A 20608-nucleotide genomic window follows, 5' to 3' on the forward strand; every position below is an offset into this window, starting at 1 on the left:
AAGAAAGAAAGAAAGAAAGAAAGAAAGAAAGAAAGAAAGAAAGAAAGGAAGGAAGGAAGGAAGGAAGGCAGAAAGGAAGGAAGGAAGGAAAGAAAGAAGGAAAGGAAGGAAGAAAGGAAAGGAAAGGGAGGAAGAAAGGAAAGGAAAGGGAGGAAGGAAGGAAGGAAAGAAGAAACAAATTCTAAACCCTGCTTTTCAAATAGCTGCTGGAGGACTTTGTCTAGGCACAACTCTGGAACCAATTAACTTCTTTCCCCAAGCTCAGGTTTTCCTTCCCTTATTTCTGGATAATTTCTTTCCTCTGCTTCTTGCTGCTTCCCCCTTTCCCTTTGCTCACAGACTGCCAGATAAATGGAATCTTTAAGACAGAAAGGACTTTAGAGACATCACCGAGTTTAACTTCCTTATTTGACAGATAAGGGAACTGAGTCTCAGGAAAATTAAGTGACTTGGCCCAGATCTGGAAAGAGCTGGAATTTGGAACTGGATTTGGAATGGGAAGATATGAGACTGGTTTCTATTTCTACTAGGTCTGTGATGACTGTGAACCACTGAGCAAATTATTTACTTATCTAGGAATCAATTTCTTCATACACAAAAAGGTTGAACTTGGTGATATCTAAGGTCACTCTCATCTCTACATCCTGTGAAACAAAACCTGTCATTGATTTGAGAATCAGGACTAGAAAACAGGTGTCCTGGATCTTGGGTTAGTGTTCTTTGAATAGTATGACAATGGAGGAATGCAGGCTGGATTTACAGCTTTGATATTTTCTAGATGAGACCTAAAATATTTCACCCAGTTATAGATTTAGAGATTAAATCCTAATTTAGTCATACTGCCTCATATGAATTCAATTGTAAAATGAAATATGCATCAGTCAATAAACATTGATTAAGTGCCTACTATGTGGTAGGTAGTGTCAAGTGCTGGGATATCACAAATAGAATTACCAATGTCAAATTAGAAAACAAAAGAGTGTATTTTAAAATCATGTAAATTTGAAGTAAGCATCTAACTTGGTTTTTTAATATGAGTTAGCTTTTATTTTGGAGAGGGAAGGTAGGGCAATTGGGTTTAAGTGACTTGCCCAACATCACACAGCTAGTTTTGTGTTAAGTGTCTGTGTCTGGATTTGAACTCAGGTCCTCCTGACTCCAGGGCCAGTGCTCTATTCACTAAGCCACCTAGCCACCCCTCTGGGGTTAGCTTTAACCTAACAGTTTAATAGCTGAGGTCAGTTTGACTTGATTGGTAGCCCTTGGGTTGGTTTGAACTTCCAGAGTGGGAGTGGGGATTGGTTTTAAGCCCCTCATACTCTGACCTTAGAGCTAACCTGTCAATGTTTCCTTTCTCATGCACTGTTGGGTGATGCCACATAAGTGATTTTTGTGTGCAAAACAGGGCTTCTAAATTCAAAATCAGCGATGTGCCTAAGTGAGAAAATAAAGATGTTAGATAAACCGCATGTCCGTTTGGCTGCAGCCACTTTCCTCCTGGAGACACTTAAGGATCTCACTCAAATGGTTTAGGAAGCAGAAGTCTCTGATGGATTATTTCAAGCTGATGCTTCCTTGGCTATATCCAACACCATCCACCAGCTGTGAAGGACAGAGAGTCCAAGGTGATGTCCAGACCTCATCAGACTTGGTGTCTTCTGACAGCAGCAATTGAAGTCCCAGAAACTTCTCCTTTGGTTTTCAAAGGGTGTCCAAGGTAGAAAGGTTTGTAGCAGTATGGTATACAGTACAACACCCTCACACCGCTGTCTGACAGTGGAAGGTAAGGTTCAGATTAAAAAATATTTCAGTTTTAAGAATTTTGTTTGCTGTATGGTATTTATGGTACTCTAGATTTTATGTTATGAAAAGGGAATATTGTCTGATGGAGATGTTAGAAGAAAAGGTCACAGAATTCTAGGGAATCACTAGGGAGAAAAATGTTTTGCATGTTACCAATTTTATTTTGTATATTTCATTTTGTGGGTTATTTTATAGCTACTGTGTTAGGAAAAGTGCATATTATCAGAATTAATGTTTTGTTATAAAGAATTGTATGTAGAAAAGTGTATTTTCAGCAATCTCTAATGAAGGATTGCAGTTTTTGGTGAATGCAGTAACCTAACCCCTAATTCCCATAAGGTTACATTTTTAACTTTTGCACCATTTTCCAGGAATGTCACCCCTGTGAAATCTGAGGATGGATTGTACTTTCTCTCCTCTTTTTACCTCTTCCTCCCAGTTTACTTTTACAGTTGATTCTGATTGGAATTCAAGCTCCCTGAGGGCAAGGGCTGTCTTTTTGTATTCCCTGTACCCAGCACAGTGCTTGGCCCAGTGTAAGTGCTTAATAGATGCTTGTTGACTGACAGATTTCAATACTGGCAGACCCTCGAGCAGTTTCCCATTTGTCTTGTCTTTGTTAGGATTCCTAAGCATCTTAACTATTTATCTTTTACTTTGCAAAGTAACAATGTGAGAAATAGAATTTGAGTTACTTCCAAAATTATGTAAATTTGAAATAAATGCTTAATTTGGTTTTATTGTGAGAGTATAGAACTACATAGTTTCTCTTAGGTCCCTCCCAGCTCTGAATCTATGGCCTGCCTAATGCTGTGGAAAACGCAGTGTTTAAAAAACAACAAAAAACCCCTAAAAAACCAAACCCACAAACTGTTATTATCATGCCTGCTGCACTTCTATGGTTTTTAAAAATACATAGAGAAATAACAATTATCCCATAATGTAAGGCCATGGTGATCAAACCATCAGGGCACATACCTGATGGAACCTTTGAAAAAACAAGGGGAAGAAATGCTATTGGAAGGTCCTGAACTTCTTCATTTGGCCACAAGATGGCACACTTTTCTTAGGAGAACAGACAGTCATAGTGAAAACCCAGAATGAAAAGAGCCGATAAGGTCAAAATCATTGGCCTGGTGTGTCACAAATGCATCCCACTGATTCTAGGGCTCAGCATAAATTATCTTCCCTACCCAGGGGGAGAAAAAAACCCAAGCCTAACAAATCACAAGGGTCTCTAAAACTTATGTCCACACATGAAGGTTTATAGGTGGAGCCTTATAATTAATCTCTTAGGGGAGTACCGTGACTCCTGTACCCTACTTACTTAGACCGCCAAACAGAAGATTTCTCCCATCTGGGTTCCTGACAAGTGTTGATCTTTGATTAACTTCCTATTGCTACTACCCAAGGATGAAAACAGGAAAATGTACTTCTGTAAAGACTGAGTTGATGGCCTTTCCCCCCTGCCTTTTCTTCTCCAGTGGTAACCCCATCCTTTGTCCAACATGCACACAGTTCAAGTGCATAACTAAGATTTCCCTTCAAAGGAATTTGGATGTGCAAAATTTCTAAAGTTGAACCGCAAGGTCCAGTCTTAATATTATTCAGTTTGGTAAATGTCTAAAACAAAGAATCATAAAAATATGGAAGGGACTTCTAGAGGCCTGGAAAGCTAAAGTGTCTTGGTCCAGAACCCAATGCCTGGAATGACTCCTCACCTTTGACTCAGACTCTCTAGCTTTCTTTAAGGTTTAACTCATGTACTATCTCCTTTATGAAGCCTTTCCTGATTCCTCCTAGCTTCCAGTCCTACCTTCTCCCATGACTTTTCACATTCTGTTTACCCTGACAGAGTGTAAGTTCCTTGAGAGCAGGGACGTCTAGTTCTGCCACTTACTTCCTGAGTGACAGTGGAGAGTAGTGACTTAGCCTTCCTTTACCTCAGTTTCTTCATCTGTAAAATGAGGGGGTTGAATTAGATAGTCCCTGAGCTTTCTTCCAGCTTTAAATTTATGATCCTATGCTCCCAAGGCTATTTCACTTTTGTTTTTTTACCCCAGGTATTTAGCACAGTGTCTGGTTTATTTATTTAATATATTATTTAATAAATATGTTTATTTAATGAATAAATGCAGGTTGATTGATTGTCCAAGGACACAACATTAAGCAGAATTTTCTGGTATTCTTTGTCACTATTCTCACTTTCCCATCTGCAACCTCTCTCCTATACTCCTGCTACCTGGGGTTATGATTTTTCTTGGTAGAATACCTTGTGCAATCCAGTCTAAGATCAAACAGTTTCTTTTAGTCCCTTTTGGTTTCTGGAGAAACAAGATCATTTTTTATATAGGACACAGGTTCATCCCCTTTGGCTTCTAGTCAGAGCTGCTGTCCTGATAGTCAGCTCTTTCATCTCTTAGGCTCCTCATCATAAAGCTGTTTGAGAGCCTTTCTCTTCCTTGTGGACACTGAGTCTCTTACAGAGTTTCCCTGAGGTGAGATGCCTATTAGTGACTTTTAGGTTACTTTCAATTTTGATTCTTCAGAGATCATAATTTTCCAAGATTTTCAAACACATGGCACCATCCGGCAAATATTTATGTTGGAAAAGCAGGTCTTTGCTCTTGGAAGTGTTTGGGGTCGCTAAAACCACTGCTCAGTATTTCTTATGCCCTTTTGTTGTCTCTGGCATTGCCTGTCTGAGATACAAGTATTGGTGGATTATTTCAGTGAACTAGCTATACAATTGTATGCCCTAGTAATTTTTCATCCATTTAGTTTTTCCTGTATAGATTATCAGGCTAATCTCTTGAGTAATCATGTATTATTAAGGAGACCCTTTGGGGGCTTGATGCAGCCCAGAAAATGATTGCCATTACTATTTTTACAAAGTGAATTATGGTGGTGAAGTGGCTGTACAAAAACATGATGATTGGTAGGGAAGGAAAGGGGCCCTTTGGTATTACCTTTTAATTGCACCTAGCAAGGAATAAAGAAGCTGAATGCCATCTAGGGTAGGCAAGTAACTCTGGAGCAAGATGAGAAGAGACAAAAATAGGGATAGGGCAGGAGCCAAAGGAAGGAGGGCAGACAGGGACAGTGTAGGAAGCAGCTGAGATGTCTGAGATGATGGGAGGGGCAGGAAAATAATATAGTAAAACAACTGAGCTGAAGGAGTGGGGAGGGGCAGGGTGGGAAAGAGACAGGGTTCCCAACTTCCCACTTCAAAATGACCTATCCCATCTAGAATTTTAACTAATCAATAAGTATTTATTGAGAATCTTGAGAGTCTATGAATTCTGCTTTGATCTTGTATTCCAGCAGAGAGAGAGGCAGGTATGGATGGAGGAGAAGAGATTCTCTGAGTTAGGTAGCCTAGTAATAAAGGTTGGGAAGGGAGATCACGAATGGGTAATTCAATGACATCAAGCTGGAGAATCTCTCTCTCTCTCACACACACATAAGGGAGAAGACTCATTGAAGAATTGTCCTTATTACCTTTTTCAATCCTAAATTAATTGGTCACCACAGTCTATGGTAGACAGATTTAGTCGGGAGAATAAAGATTATTTGAAAGGATGAAGAATAGGGACCCTGGGTTAACAGTGGCTGTATCTGGGATAGAACGATGACATAAAATCATTTTGTATCCTTTTCTAGTTGATAGATCAAGGTACTGAAAGATGAGTCAATCTCAAATATGGGGAAGGTCTGAAAATTCTACACTAAACTAAAAATAAAGGGATTTCCATAAGAAACTCTGTTCTATTCTTCAGGACGCAGCAAGGTGGCACAGAAGATTGAGTATTGGATCTAGAGTCAGGAAGACCTGAATTCCAATGTAGCCTCTGACACTTACTCGCTGTGTAGCCTTGGTCGAGTCCCTTAACCTCTCTTTGCCTCAGTTTTGTCATCTAAAAACAAGGATAATAATAACATCTACCTGCAGGGGCTGTTTCAAGGATCAAATGAGATATTATTTGTAAAGTGTTTTGGGAAATTAAAGAGTTATATAAATGCTAGCTATTATTTATAAAGGAAAGAATACTGTAAATGGTGTTGGAAGAACTTGGGTTTATGTCCCAGCTCTAACTCTTACTAGGTGTATGACCCTAGACAAGTCACTCAACTTTTCTCCTCAGTTCTCTCATGTGAAAAATAATAATACTTGTACCTCTTGGGGTTGTGAGATCTTGAATCACTATATAAACATAAGTTATTATTCTTCCCCCCCTTTTACAGAAAATCAGCCTTTAAATAACCCACCTCTAAGGAAGGTTGAAAGAAAAGACCAAAGACTGATATTTTCTCAAATTTCCAGGGAAAAGAATTACCTTTAGAATGTTTGACCTGGAAGAACCTTTAGAAACAATATAGTTAAGCTCTTTCATTTTACAGAAGAGGAGCCCAGAGGGGGGAAGGGGCCCGGTTGTGAATAAGGAAAAATTAGAAATCAGAAAGGGAACCCTCAAGATTCAGCTAGATCTCCCTGGAGGTTTTGGCTATGCTATACTATGTCAGAGTACCTGGATTACTTATTACTCCCCAGTCAAGTAAAAATTGGGGGTTCTGGGAAAGAAGCCAGGGTCCTTAGCCAACCTGACTTAGGTAAGCAGATTGGCATAGTCCCATCTTGGAATAGAACATCTCTGGCCCCAAGGGTGCTCGTTCTTTCCCTGAGTAGTCATGAATCCTGGCCTGCCAAGGCAGGACACTATGACCTGATCTGTTCCACAGCTCCTCTCCCTTTCTGCTGTAGACAACTGATTCACTTCTCTCTGACTATGTGATGACATTGCTGAAGGGACAAGTTGAAATCTTCCTGATTTCTTTCTGTAGGGATTGGGACCCATTAATAGCAACTCAGTCAGCCACTGCCTTGGTTTGTACCCCATGGGGATTTGGAAAAAGTCTGCAAGCAGCCCTCGTCTCCACCCACCAGCCTATTTGTGAGGCCGAGTGGGAGAGAGGCCCAACCCAGCCACATTTCTTTAAGGAGCACAAAAAACACAAAGCCTCCTTTTTATAGTGAAAAATAATATAAAAGACCAAGAAGGTGGCATGGTGAACTCCAGATTAGGATTACTCAGAAGATAACAGGTCGCTTGGCTCTTCCCATTGCCAGTTGGGTGATCTTAGGCATATCATTAACTCCACTGAGCCTCAGTTTCCTCATCTCTAAAATGGAAACAATCATGCCTGTCTTGCCTACCTGATGAGATTGTTGTGAGGATTGAATTCAACAGATAATATATATGATAACCATTAGGTGGTGCTATCTGGCAAAATGGCAAGGGTTTAGGTAGCTTGTAAAAGTGAAAGAGGCCCTTCATCTTTCCTTTCCCTCGCACCAGAATTTCAGCCACCTCACCAAGGGAGGAAGGATAACTCTTCTGATAACACATCTTCTTCCTACTGAGTAGCCCAGGATGCATGACCTTCCTTTGGTGCACAGCTCTATTCCATCTTCTCACTCTAAAGCTGGAGTTTCATTGAATCACCTTTGCTCCAAGCCATTTGGATGTGGCTTACCTGTGACTCTATTAGCCTAGGGATAAATAGCCCCAAGTCACATGGTCAGTCTATCTGCTATTTAGGTCCTTATAAGAGTTATTAATACGATCTAAATGATGAAATCCTTCTAGCAATAACTATATCAATCCTTGTATCAACTGGTTCAGCCCTCTAATTGGGAAAGAAAGCTAGCATACAGGTTTCACTTCAGTCATTTTTCAGTTGTGTCTGACTGTGATCCTATTTGGGGTTTTTTGGTAGAGATACTAGAGTGGTTTGCCATTTCCTTCTCTAGGTCATTTTACAGATGAGGAAACTGAGGCAAACAGGGTTGAGTGATTTGCCTAGGGACACATAAGTGTCTGAATAGTAAGCATCAGATTTCATTAAGAGTACAAGTAATAGTAAGAGAGCAGATTTGAATTTGGCTCCTCCTGACTCCACTCCTGCCTGGGGTTCTATCCACTGTATTTAGAGAACTAGTTATTTCTCCCCCTCTCCTGAGTTTCCTTGGGTCTTCAGCCTATGTTTTCTTTACGTGTACTTGTTTTTTTCTGACCTGAACTTTTCCATTTCAGACCACACTCTGGAACCTACTTCACTAAATACATCTTCTTGGAAAGGTCTTCTTTAGCATCTAGGAACGAGGGGTTAGGAGTACATTTAGTAAAGGTTCAGACTAGAAGAAAGGCCCTTGGATGGAGGACTATAGTTAACCCAACACTCAGTTGTAATAGTAAGTGTTCAAAGTCCACAAAGGATAATCCAGAGTCAAGGACTGAGCATTGGACTTCATTAATGGAATGTGCAAATGAAATAAGTCAGAATAAACAAAGTTCAAAAGAAAGAGTTATACTCAAAGTAAGTGATGAGTTGAAAGTATACAGACACATTTAAATATTATTCGGGGAGCTGTGAATTGATCACACCATTCGGGAAAACAATATAGAAGTATTGAAGTATTTAATTTTATTAAAGAACTCATACCTTGTGACATAGGGGTCCTACTGGGTATATACCCCAAGGAGGTCAATGATAGAAAAAAAAAAGCCACATATATGCCAAAATATTTTTAGCATACTTTCTGAAATAGCAAAAAACTGGGCAGGATTGAAGAAGTACACATTGATTGGGGGAATGGCTAAATAAATTGTGGTGTTTGAATATAGTGGATTAGTAGTTATGTGCAGTAAGAGATGAGGAATATGAAGAATTCAGAGAAATTGAGAAGATCTGCATTAACAAATACAGAACAGAATGAGGATAGCAATGGATACAATGACCAAGGAATTATAAAGGAAATTAATATCGAAAGACTTCATTAATTGAGGTGGTTAGACTCAATGATGTTCTGTTAGGACCTGTCTCTATGACAAATCACACTGTATTAATCGTCAGAGATCCAAGGTTCAAATTATAATTCTTCTATCTACTCTGAGTGTGATCTTAAATCTATCATTTCACTTTCTCTGGGCTTCAGTTTCCTGATGTGTAAAATGACATCATTTAACTAGTTGACCACTCAAGTCAAGTTGACCACTCAAGTTGTTCATTCGCTTGTCAGACTTTTTGTGGCCCTATGGACTGTAGCACCCTAATACTCTCACTGGGGTTTTCTTGGCAAAGGTAATGCTGGAGTGGTTTGCCGTTTTTCTTCTCCAGAGGCAAAGAGAGGTGTCACACAACTTGTAGGTGTCTGAGGCCTGTTTTGAACTCATGTCTTCCAGACTCCAGGTCCAGTGTTCTATTCACTGAGACATCCTACTGCTTCAAATAAAGTCATCATCTCTCTTATTTAGAAAAAAAAGTCCTCACTAATGCAATGATGAATTTTGACTGCAGAAGAATGATGGTACATACCTCTCTTCTCCCAGTAGAGAGATGACAAACGACTACAAATAAAGAATAAGGTATACACTGTCAGAGATGGCCAATGTGTCATTTTAACTATTCTTTTTAACAACAGAGAGCTCTGTGGTAGAGGGTGGGATATTGGAAAATGATTGTATTGTGAAAAAAAATTAATATTTATTTATTTAGGGAGGGGCAATTGCGGTTAAGTGACTTGCCCAAGGTCACATGGCTGGGAAGTGTTAAGTGTCTGAGGTCACATTTGAACTCAGGTCCTCCTGACTCCAGGGCCGCTGCTCCATTCCCTGAGCCACCTAGTAATCCTGATATTTATTTTTGAAGAAGAAAAAAGCTAGTCAAGGTTCTAGGTCATTAATGGGAAAGTGAGGCATGAATAGGCCAGACCATTGTCAGCAAATGTAGACAAGGTTCCAGATATGGGAATATAAGAGATACCTAGGTGATGACCATTATAATTCAGTGGTCACCTTACTGAAAGCTGCTCACTGGAAGGGTTCATACTCTCTGTACAACCCATCATTGCATGCCACCCCCTCCCCCAGCTTCTGAACCCACCATTAGTACAGAAGTATGTGTACCCACCTCTAGGGAGCACATGGGAAAGGAGAAGAGTGGAGAGATCATTGCATTTCAAGTAAGAAGGCCTAGATTGATACCTCAGCCTTAGTACTCATTTTCTATGTGTCAGTGAACAAGTTGTACATGGTCCTTAATTTCCTCAACTGTAAAATGGGGGGGAGGTCACTAGACAATCTTTAGGGTCTTTTTTTAGCTTTAAATCTATGATTCTATGGGTGGCCATCTATTGATTTCACATCTTGGAGGGTCAGCTTGGCGCGCAGGCTGACTTGACCCCCTCTCCCTCCCCTCCCCTCCCCCCCTTTTTGTAATTACTTTAATTTCTTCCTTTTACTGCCTGAGAAGCTTCCAGAGTGTGGGTTCCTACTCTTTGGAGGAGCTTATTTGTTGCCCAAATACTTAAATGCCTTGTATGTAGGGAGGGAGCCCCATTGAGGAGTCTATGGATTCATGCACTTACATACCTATTGAGGAGGCTGGTTTGTGAATGGAAAAGGGAAATGAGGGATAAGGACAGGAAACAAGCAATATTTGGTAAGTCAAGCTGCTGCTCCCCAGTGGAGCCAGAGAAACATGTCACGCACTTATGGAGCTATATAGGAGAGGTAAAAACTGACAAATACCCACACAATATGTTTTCCCCAGTATGGCCCCAGAGAGAGTCCTAATGGGGAACGCATGGGAGTTGGAGTCAAAGAATCTGAATTTGAATCTCTGCTCTATTTTCTTTTCTTTTCTTTTTCTTTTTTGCTTTTTGGAGGGCAGTTGGGGTTAAGTAACTTGCCCAAGGTCACATAGCTATTTTGTGTGTGTGTGTGTGTGTGTGTGTGTGTGTGTGTGTTTATGTCTGTTAAGTGTCTGAGGTCGCATTTGAACTCAGGTCCTCCTGACTCCAGGGCTGGTGCTCTATTCACTGCACCACCTAGCTGCCCCTCTCTGCTCTATTTTCATAGTCTGCTTCAGACAAGTCATTTCAGTACTCAGGTCTTTAGGTTCCTTATTTTGTATATAAATTTTGAAGTGCTCCCTCCTAAGAGTACCTTCAGAAAATTGATCTCAGACTATTAACCCATTAGGACTTGCTCTGAAACCATATAGGTTATAAGTCCCCATTCACCTGTTCACTTTTGCCAGCCAGTCAGAGGATACATTAGCTAAAAACAAAACAAACAAACAAAAACATTTCATCAAAGAACGTAGGAAATAAAGTGACGAGAAAAGATCATGCCACGGACAAATGGGGTACTTCCTCCCACAGGTCACCACACCTACTACCAATAGGGTGAGGTGATTCTATGCAGAAAATATAGAGGGCACACACATAGGGAACCTTTGTGGCCAGTGAACTTGTGTAAAGGGGCACCCACTAGGAGCCCATCAGACTAAGGTACACATATGGACACTGCAGAGAGGCGGATATCCTTGGGTGGTGTCATTGTACCGTTCTCTTCTAGGCATGCCACCTTGGCTAGGAATTATGTCATCTTACCCAGTATTTCACTTGGATGTCCTTCTATCATCTCAAGCTCAAGGCATCCTAAAATGAATATTATCTTCCCTTCTACTCCACAACTCTCCTTTCCTTCTAAGATCTCTCCTTCCCAATTTCCTATACCTGACCATGGCACCATTATTCCCATAACCGGGCTCAAAAGCAGGGAGTCTCCAACTCTGCCCCTATCCTTCATCTCCTATGTCAAAATTATTCTGTTCATTTTTCTTTGGAAATTGCTCTCAAAATTTTCCTTCCTCTTCAAATCTACCCTAGTCCAGGTTCTTATTGTCTCATATGCAATGGTTTCCTATATAACTTTTTTGCCTCAAGTCTCTCCTTCCTCCTATGAGCAAAATTTCTAAGTATATTTCTTTTTTTTTTTTTTAAAGCAATCGGGCTTAAGTAACTTGCTCAAGGTTACACGGCCAGTTATTTCGGGATGTGGTGCTGAGTATCTGAGCCCGGATTTGATCCAGGTCATCCCGACACTGGAGCCAGTGCTCTTACTCACTGAGCCACCTGGCTGCCCCTAAGTATATTTCTTTATCATGGCACAATGGAAAAAAACCAAAAGCAAACCATACCTGATGGACAGAAGATCTGAATTCGAGCCCCAGCTCATTCAGTAACTGAACAAGTCACTCAACCTTTCTGAGAGTTAGTTCCTCATCTGTAAAATGAGAGAGTTGTGTTATGTGATCTCTAAATATCCTTTCTCCAGCATTCTATAACTTCTGCTTAAGACCCTCCCAATGTTTCCCTTTTACCCAGTGAGAGGCAGTATTGTATCATACATAGAATGAGGAGATCTGGGTTTAAATCCCACTTCTGATTCTTAGTGTCATCATGGGCACTTAATCACTAAGTCTCAGTTTCCTTGTCTGTATAAAAAGGAGATACTTATACCGGTATTAAATATCTACCCTACATAGGACAAGACACACACAGAGTCAGTATAAAGATGTATGCAAGAGGCTTGTAGACAATGCACAAACATGCTTAAACATGTATATGATACACATGGACAAGACATGCATTTACATGTGCTGAGTTGCTTCTTCCAAATAGATTTCTTTTTTATAAGATGGAATAGGCCATTTAAGACCTTGTCCCCAGACGACTGGCTCAATAGTCTGACCCTTGGGAATGTTGCCTGGCCCTTCTGGGAGGTAACCTAACCCTGAGCTCATTTGAGTATACAGTATCTTGTATCAGCAGCTTTCATGAAGAGTATACAACTGGCTTTGTCTATGGGTCAGTTTGGGCTGCACAGAGGAGAAGGAATGTCGGAGACCATGACACCTCCTATTTCTGTGTCCCTAGGCTGGTAATCACCATGTCACCTGTATGGGCTTGGACCATAGGCCATCAGAGCTTGTCTTTTAGGGTACAGCTGCAATGCACAATGGTATGTATTATAGGAATCAAGTTGTTTTCTTCACCCTTCAATTGAATAATCCTGGAAAAAAGCTTCTATTTTCACCTATGTCTGCTTCTACATGCACAAAAGGAACCAGTCAGCCTGAATCAGTACCAGATTTTAACCTCTTGTGCTTCTTGGAAACCTCACAGGTCAGGGTGCAAAATTTAAAAGTAATGGAGAGGGGAACTAGGTAGCACAGTGGATAGAGCACTGGCCCTGGAATCAGGAGGATCTGAGTTCAAATCCAGCCTTAGACAAGTACTAGCTGTGTGACCCTGGGCAAGTCACTTAACCCAATTGCCTCCCCTCCAAAAAACCAAAAAGGTAATGGAGAGTAAGTTAAAGGACAAGGGAGGATGCCTATCTAAGCTGCTCACCCAGACATATGTGACCCAAATAGTCTTTTCATTTCAGGGGAGCCTCAGCCTTCCTAGAGATCTCGTTATCTTATAATTAGGATGGAGTGAAGGGCCCCTTTCTAGAATTTTTTTCCTTGGGGAGTCAGGATTTAACTTTATACAGTCTCCTAGGATATGGAATCATAGGATAGGTTAAAGAGGAGGGAGGAGCATCACTTCTTTCTTAACTGAATCTATTTCAATTCAAGGCTGAGTTTGGGAAGGGGGTTAGTACTGTCATTGTTTTTGTCCTATGAAGGACAGAATTTCCTGGCTCCGGGTAAATGACACCTTGGGGTGGGTGAAGGGTACATACATGCTCTTCCCTCTTCCATCATGGCAAGTGTGTGTATGAGAGAGAAGGATGGAGATGGGGGCAGACAGAAATGGGGCCAATTTCTGATCTTTGTCCTTCATTGACCACCAAACCTGTCTGTTTTGGCTCTTTCACTGCTTCAGTGAAATCTCCAGCTGTCAGAGAAACACAACAATGGCCACTCTGCTTTTTATTTCACTCCCACCTGCAACTGGTTTAAAATGTCTTAATTGTAACAGAAAGCCTGATCCTTTCTCATTGCCTCCTGCCTGCCTCAGTGGCTGCCTGCTGCCTCCCTGGCTCACTTTGGACTGCAATCACATTCCAGTCATGGGGAAAGAAAAGAACAATTGCAACTGCAGTAACATATCTCTTGCCTCTGTTAGGGGAAGCAGATCTCTACTAGATCAAGGGAACAGTTATTCATTTTAGCAGGCCAAGGGCAAGGTTGTAGGGAAGACATCCTCTGGTACAGGCTTAGGAAAAAAAGAGAGAGGGAAAGAACTGAGTGTATTAACATCTTTAGAGCTCCCTCCCCCTGTCTTCCCCCCTCTCTCTCCTCCTCCCTCCACTCTCCCCTCTCTCTCCCCCTTCTTTCTTCTTCCTTTTCTACTGCCTCTCTCTCTCCATCCCATCCTAGTCTCTCTCTGTACCTTCTCTGTCTGTATCTCTCCCTTTATCTCTCTCTGCCTTTGTCTTTCTGTTTCCATGCTTCTGTCTGTCCCATCTTTCTGTCTTTGTTTCTCTCTGTCTCTTTCTCTGTCCTGTCTCTCTCTGTCTTTCTCTGTCTCTCTAGCTCTGTTTCTGCCTCTTTTTCTCTCCTTGTTTCTCTTTAATTATTCTCTTTTTCTCATTATCTCTTTCACCAAATCAGAGTCTCAGATTTTCAGGAGACTTTAACAGTCATGTTGGCTAACACATACCTGACACGTGAATCCTCTCTACAAAATCCCCAGAAATGTCTCTGTATATCCCTACTGCCTAGTTTCAGTACATGGCACATAGTAGGAGCTTAATAAATGCTTACTGAATTGGATTGAACAAGTGCTCATCCAACCTTTACTTGAAGACCTCCAATGAGAGGAAGCCTCCTGAGGCAGCTCATTCCATTTGGAGGGCTCTAATTTTATTAGAAAAGTTTCTCTACTTACCTGGAGACAACTTCTCCCCATAGCTTCTAGTTTTTCTTGGAAGCTTCACGTTCTTCTTGGGCCAACTTCCCTCATGTAACGTTACTCTAAGAGACCCTAAATCTAGGGTGGACATCACTGTCATGGTATGCCTGCCTTTCCCTTCCTCATGTGTCACAAATGTGGCGGAGTCACTCCCTCCAGCTGTTCCTGTCATTTCTACTTTGGCAACAAGTTCCTTCTCATGGTCATAATCAGTTTCAGAATAGCAATCCCTCTTATCACTTCCTCTGCGTTTTGAAGTATGAAATGACTGTTAATAAGACTTTACCATTTTTCATGATTTTGGCAGAGGAAAAACTCTGGCAGATGTCTGGGTGGTTGAAATACCCCAATCATGTTCTACCAAGTCTGGGTGCTAGACTTTTAATCTCTGTCAAATATTTAGATATTTCTTCCTTATGACTAGTAAGTGCCCTTTAGGATATTTCCACACATAATGGTTTTTTTTAAAAAAAATCAATTTCTGCATTTCCTTCGTATGGCTTGATGACATATACTCCTACCATTATATTGCATCTATTTCTTTCTATGGTGATTCTTACCCAGATAGTCTCCAATACTTTCCCCCTCTCTGGTTCATGGACTTTGTCATAGGAATACATCCTTTTTATGGACAATGCTACTCTATTTCTCTCTTTATGACTTTTGAATAAATATTATGTTCTAGTCATTAGTCAGATCCCATTAAGTTTCAGTGATATTCAGTGACATTTGATCTCATAGGTCAAATTTATTTCCTCACATTAAGATCTCCAAGTTCACTTTCCTTATTACTTAGAGTTTGTGCACTTATGAGGCAATAACTATTATTATTTCTCCTCCAGATGGAAACTCTCTTGTGAATTATTGGGTCTCTCTACCTGCCTTCTTTCTGTAATGTACCTACTACTTTCCAGAGTACTTGGGTTAGTGATTGTGTGTGGGAAACTTTCTCCTCCTTCCATTGTTAGCTTAAAGTCATCTTGATTAGATCCCCAAATCTAGGCAAATATATCTATGTCTATATGTTGATATATCTATATTATACACCCACATATATAAAATGTTCTGTGTGAAGGACAGCATGTATGACTGGACAGTAGATTATATGGAGGAGAATAATGGGGAAGAAGACTGAAAAGGAAGGAAAGGACTAGGTTGTGAAAAGCTTTAAATGTGAAAAAGAAGGGCTTCTATTTGATCCAAAAGGTAATAGCGTGCTAATAGAGTTTATTGATTGGGAAGGTGATCTGGTCAGAACTGTCCTTTAGAAAAATCACTATGGCAAATGCCTGGATGACTGATGGCTTGGAGTGAAGAGAGAATTGAGGCAGGGACACCAATTAGGAGGTGATTGTGATAGTCTAGGTCAAGGGTGGGGAACCTGTGGCCTCAAGGCCACATGTGACCCTCTAGCATGGCCCTTTGACTGAATCCAAACTTCACAGAACTTCACAAAAGAAATCCCTTTGAATTCAGTCAAAGGGCTGTGCTTGAGGACCTAGAGGGCCATATGTGGCCTCAAGGTCACAGTTTCCTCACCCCTGGTCTAGGCAAGAGACAATGAGGACTTAAGAACTTGACTTAGGATGTAAACGGAGAGAAGAGAACATATCCCGAGAGATGGTGTGGAGAAAGAAACGACAAGATCTGGCAGCTGAATATTCGGGGTGAGTGGGAGTGAGGAGTCAAGAATGACACGGATGTGGTAAACCTAGATGCCTGGAAGGATGACGATCTTGACAGAAAGAGGGAAATTCTCCAACATCATTTGTAAAACTGACTCTTCATAACCCACAACCACCCTTTCTCTTCTGAAACCTGTACTTTCAGTTGGCAGCAGTGATGAAAACTCTCCCTGTGCCCCCAAAGTTCTTTAGTTCATTGCCCAGGATTTTGTAATCTCTTGAGATATTTTATTGATTCCTCTATTTGCTGTTACCTCTGGTGATATCATTTGTCCTACCATACATTGGCATTAGAAGAAAGTATTGGTGGTCAGTTTTAATCTGTCTAGAGAGGATGGCTGTCAATCCCATGTTAGATATGCAGTAACTCAAAAGACAGACTGTTTTCCATCATCCATGTCAGTTTCCCATAGTGAGAAATTGCCAACCATTTGGACTCCATACTTTCCTGCTACCAGTACTGGATAGTTTCTTATCTGGTGACCTCTGTGGGTCTTCACTATCATCTCTTAGAACATAAGGGCTTGCTGTCTCCTCAGAATGTTGGATTCCATTCATTCTTTATAGGAAGAGTTTAAAATTTCTTAATACATGTAGATAGCTCTAGGAGTTCAGTGATCCTTCTTCCCTTCCTCCTCTGGGTCAGATTCTTTCGTCCTCCATCTTCCCAATACAGAATCAGCTTCTTGTCTCCTTCTTTGCATTCCTTCTCCTCTCTCTTCAAAGGGAGCTCTTGATTAGGTGGAGAATAGAGCAATAAAGAACTAGTCCTCATACCTTCTCCTCTAGCAGAGAGTAAAGACTGAATTTTGTGTAGCTGCTTCTTGGTTGCTACTGGCAGACACCCAAACATCATATGATCTCTTGAAGGTCAATAAAATATTTCCTTGCCCTTCAAATTTGCTGAAATGGATTCCTTAGTTCTGGATCCCTCTTACTGCTGATTCTCAATGTTCTCTGTGGTAACAAACTACTTCGGAGGGGTTGGGGGGTAATGGTGGTGTCTGACTTTAGGGGTCTCCTGAGGATAGTTTTTTTCCTTTTATCATAATTTTTCAACTTTTTCTCCATATCAAGTACTACCTTCTCATGTAGGATCTATGATAAATAGATTCCTTCCAAGACTTATTGCAGATGGCCACTAGTTTAATGTAAAAATCCACCTTCTAGGCCCTTGTGTCTTGGCTTTTTTTTTTTTTGGAGGGGCGAGGCAAGGCAATCAGGGTTAAGTGACCTGTTCAAGGTCACGCAGCTAGTAAGTGTCAAGTGTCTGAGGCCGGATTTGAACTCAGATCCTCCTGACTCCAGGGCCAATGCTCTATTCACTGTGCTACCTAGCCGCCCCATTGCCTCTTTGCTTTGTTGTTTCCTGCTGTGCTATTCCCACATCTCCTGACTGTAAAGTCTAGGCCTCTTTTTACTGCTTTACATTGACCCTCTATTGATTCAGTGTGAGAAGACTCTCTGGCTCACCAAGTCACAGACTCTGAGAGTTGGGTGGGGCCTTTAGCAACCCATGCACCAAAGCCACCCTCACAGCATGATAGGATTGCAGATTTAGAGTTGGAAGGGGCCTAAGAGGCCATCTAGTTCAACCTATTTAGGTTTACAGATGAGGAAACTGAGGCTTAGGGTGAGTGTGAAACTTTTCTAAGATTACACAGGTAGTGAGTGGCAGAAGGGAAATTTGGATTTGTGTCTTATTACTCCAAATGTCCTTTCCATTGTTTTTGAGGATACAAAAAACTGTGCACAGTTGTTCCAGAAATCTAGGGTCCTCAGTTGGCCACTCCTGAATCCTTGGACTTTCTGTTAGTGTCTGCCTTGCTACCTAATGAATAAGGGAAGGGAAGGGCAGCTTCCAGGTGTGTCTGTGTGTGTGTGTGTGTGTGGGGGATTCAGTACTTCCAAATTCCCCTGTGCAGATTCAGTTGTGGGTTGATAATAAGAGCTAGCATTTATACAGCACCTACTATGTTTCAGGCACGGTACTAAATGTTTTACCAATATCACCTCATTTGATGCTCACAACATCTCTGCAAGATCTCCCCATTTTACAGATGAGGAAACTGAGGTCTGATGTCTTGCCCAGGGTGACACAGCTACTAAGTGTCTGAGGCTGGATTTGAACTCGTGTCTTCTTGACTCCAGGCCAGGTATTGTTCCTACTGTAGTAACTAGCTGCCTCTGATAGTCTAATAAGTCTTGGTCATCATCTAGAGGTGCTAAAGTAGAGATATATAATGGAGATGTAGGAGAAGGGGGATAATTGGGATACAGAGAAGGAAGTGGGCTTTTCAACATGCTTATTTGGAGACTCAGATTTAAAATTTATGCTCCAGTCAATGACCTTGAGTGCTCGCCCATTTTATTCCAATGAAAGGGAAAGAAAAGAATAAGAATGTGCATATAAGATTAAGGCATCTGAAGTATATGGAGGTAAAAATAAAAAGAGGAAGCAACTTTTATCCATAGGCAATAATGAAACAAAACTGGGATCTTTTTCAGAAAACCAACCTTTAAACTTTGCCGCCCTGTTCTCATGTTTTCCATGTGTCTGCCATGGTATTAGTGTTTACTTTATACCTTTGACCTTTCATAATTTTCTGTGTAATCAAATTAGTGTGGTGTCATGGAAACTATCCTTTATTTGGAAGCTTCAAAGTTCCACTGTGTGAACTGAGACGAATCACATCACCGCTCTTGCCTCAGTTTCCTCATCTATAAAATGGGTTGGATTTGATGACCTCTACATTTCCTTCTGGATCTAAGTCTGAATCCATACAAATAGGTCTGGAAAAGTGGAACAGCAGGATGGCTAAAACTCGAAATAGTTATAAAATTCTTGATTCATTTCACCTCTCAGAGAGTCTGAGGGAGCTTGGGACAAATGACAATGTGCCTTCTTCTTAAAGCTTTGATATCAGTGAAATCCGGTTCAAATGAGAACTGTTATCAAGAACAGGCTTGATTAAAGGAACAGAAAGCGTAACAGAAGGAACAGCAGTTGGTAAAAGGGTTATAGCTGGCCAAAGGGAAGCGATACCCTTGGATGGCATCACAGCCTAAGTACATATGGATGGAGGAGGGAGGCCTTATTGCCAGGCACCGAGCTGCCATCCTGCCTATTTGTCTTAATGTCATGAGGCAAAATAAGGACAGGACTATGTGGTGCTGTTACATCCTGCTTGTCTTTGAATCTTGGGTCCTAACTTTACCACTAATTAATTAGCTGTGTGACCTTAGGCAATTTCCTTAACCTCTCTGGGTCTATTTCCCCGTCTGTCAAATGAAAAGGTTAGACAAGGTGCTCCTAGTTCCATGACTCTATGGCTTTTTTTCGATGCAAGCTGCTGTCACCTCCTCCTTTTCCTCCCATGTGCTACTTGCTACTCAAGTCACTCTGAGTCGCTGCAGCAGTCTGACGTCCAGGACAACTACCCGATTTGCCATGCCCAGGGGACAACTCTGCTGGCTCTAATATTTTCTTTCAGCCTTGTTTCTGGGGTCTGTCTCGCTCAGATCAATAACTTACTACAGTAAAAGCGACAACATGCCAGGTCTAGTGGGCATACAAGGAACAGCCTTAGCCATAACATTAAGGAGAGTGGAATAAAGTGAATGCCTTTGGATTCTGTTTGGGGACTGACTGAGGAGCAGTTTGGGCTGGTAGGACAGAGTGATTTTGTGATTCTTTCCTCAGGATGGGCCTACATACTCTGGGCCCATAAATGATTTCAACATGTTTGAACTTTTCTAAAACACTTTTATAACCCTCCTATGAAGTAGTAGCAGTAATAAGAATGATTTATCTCATTTGACATCCCACATTATTCCCATTTGAGGACACTGAGGCAGAGAAGTTAAATGACTTTCCTGAGGTCATGTGGCATGTTAGGGGGAAGAGATAGTACATTTATCCAGTACTTGCTATGTGCTAGGCACTCTGGGATACAAAACCAAGAAAACCAGGACATTCCTACTCTCAAGGAGCTTGTATTCTAAAGGGGAGGACAAAAACATATAGAGGAGATGGAAAAATGTTTTGGGAGGAGGTAAGGAGGGTACCCACCAGGGGCCTAGGCCTCTGCTGTGGAGGCAGACTAGATTGGTGTGGTTGTGGAATAGGACAGGCTGGGCCTCCTTATGACATGACAGTTACAGTCAAGGGCTCACCAGTCACCGAACTGGCCTCAAGGTACAGTTATCCTCAGGGCCCCAGGCAGCCAATAAGCAGGGGGACCAGGCAGGTGGGTAAACCAGAAGGAAGAGAATTGACTCTGCCTGGGCCATGTTGTCTCCTCTAGTGGCATTGTTGATGGTAATTAGCTCAGTTGGGAAAAAA

General features: G+C 41.3%; 1 long non-coding RNA gene across 3 annotated transcripts in view; it reads right to left on the reverse strand.

Annotated features, from left to right (window-relative positions):
• Window positions 1-14726, reverse strand: part of LOC138160636 (uncharacterized) — a 33944-nt gene extending 19218 nt beyond the window's left edge. For 2 of the 3 annotated variants that reach the window (XR_011168179.1, XR_011168180.1), the window contains exons 1-3: window positions 14555-14726; window positions 11851-11936; window positions 10889-10925 (exon numbers count right to left, since the gene is read on the reverse strand). This is a non-coding gene — a long non-coding RNA (uncharacterized lncRNA). The remainder of the gene's footprint in view (window positions 1-10888; window positions 10926-11850; window positions 11937-14554) is intronic. The other variant, XR_011168181.1, reaches the window with a different exon arrangement.
• Window positions 14727-20608: the final 5882 nt, after the last annotated feature.

This window comes from Petaurus breviceps, unplaced genomic scaffold (assembly GCF_028583685.1).
Source record: "Petaurus breviceps papuanus isolate PSGF00001 unplaced genomic scaffold, PetGlider_PUasm1.0 181, whole genome shotgun sequence".
Taxonomy (NCBI): domain Eukaryota; kingdom Metazoa; phylum Chordata; class Mammalia; order Diprotodontia; family Petauridae; genus Petaurus; species Petaurus breviceps.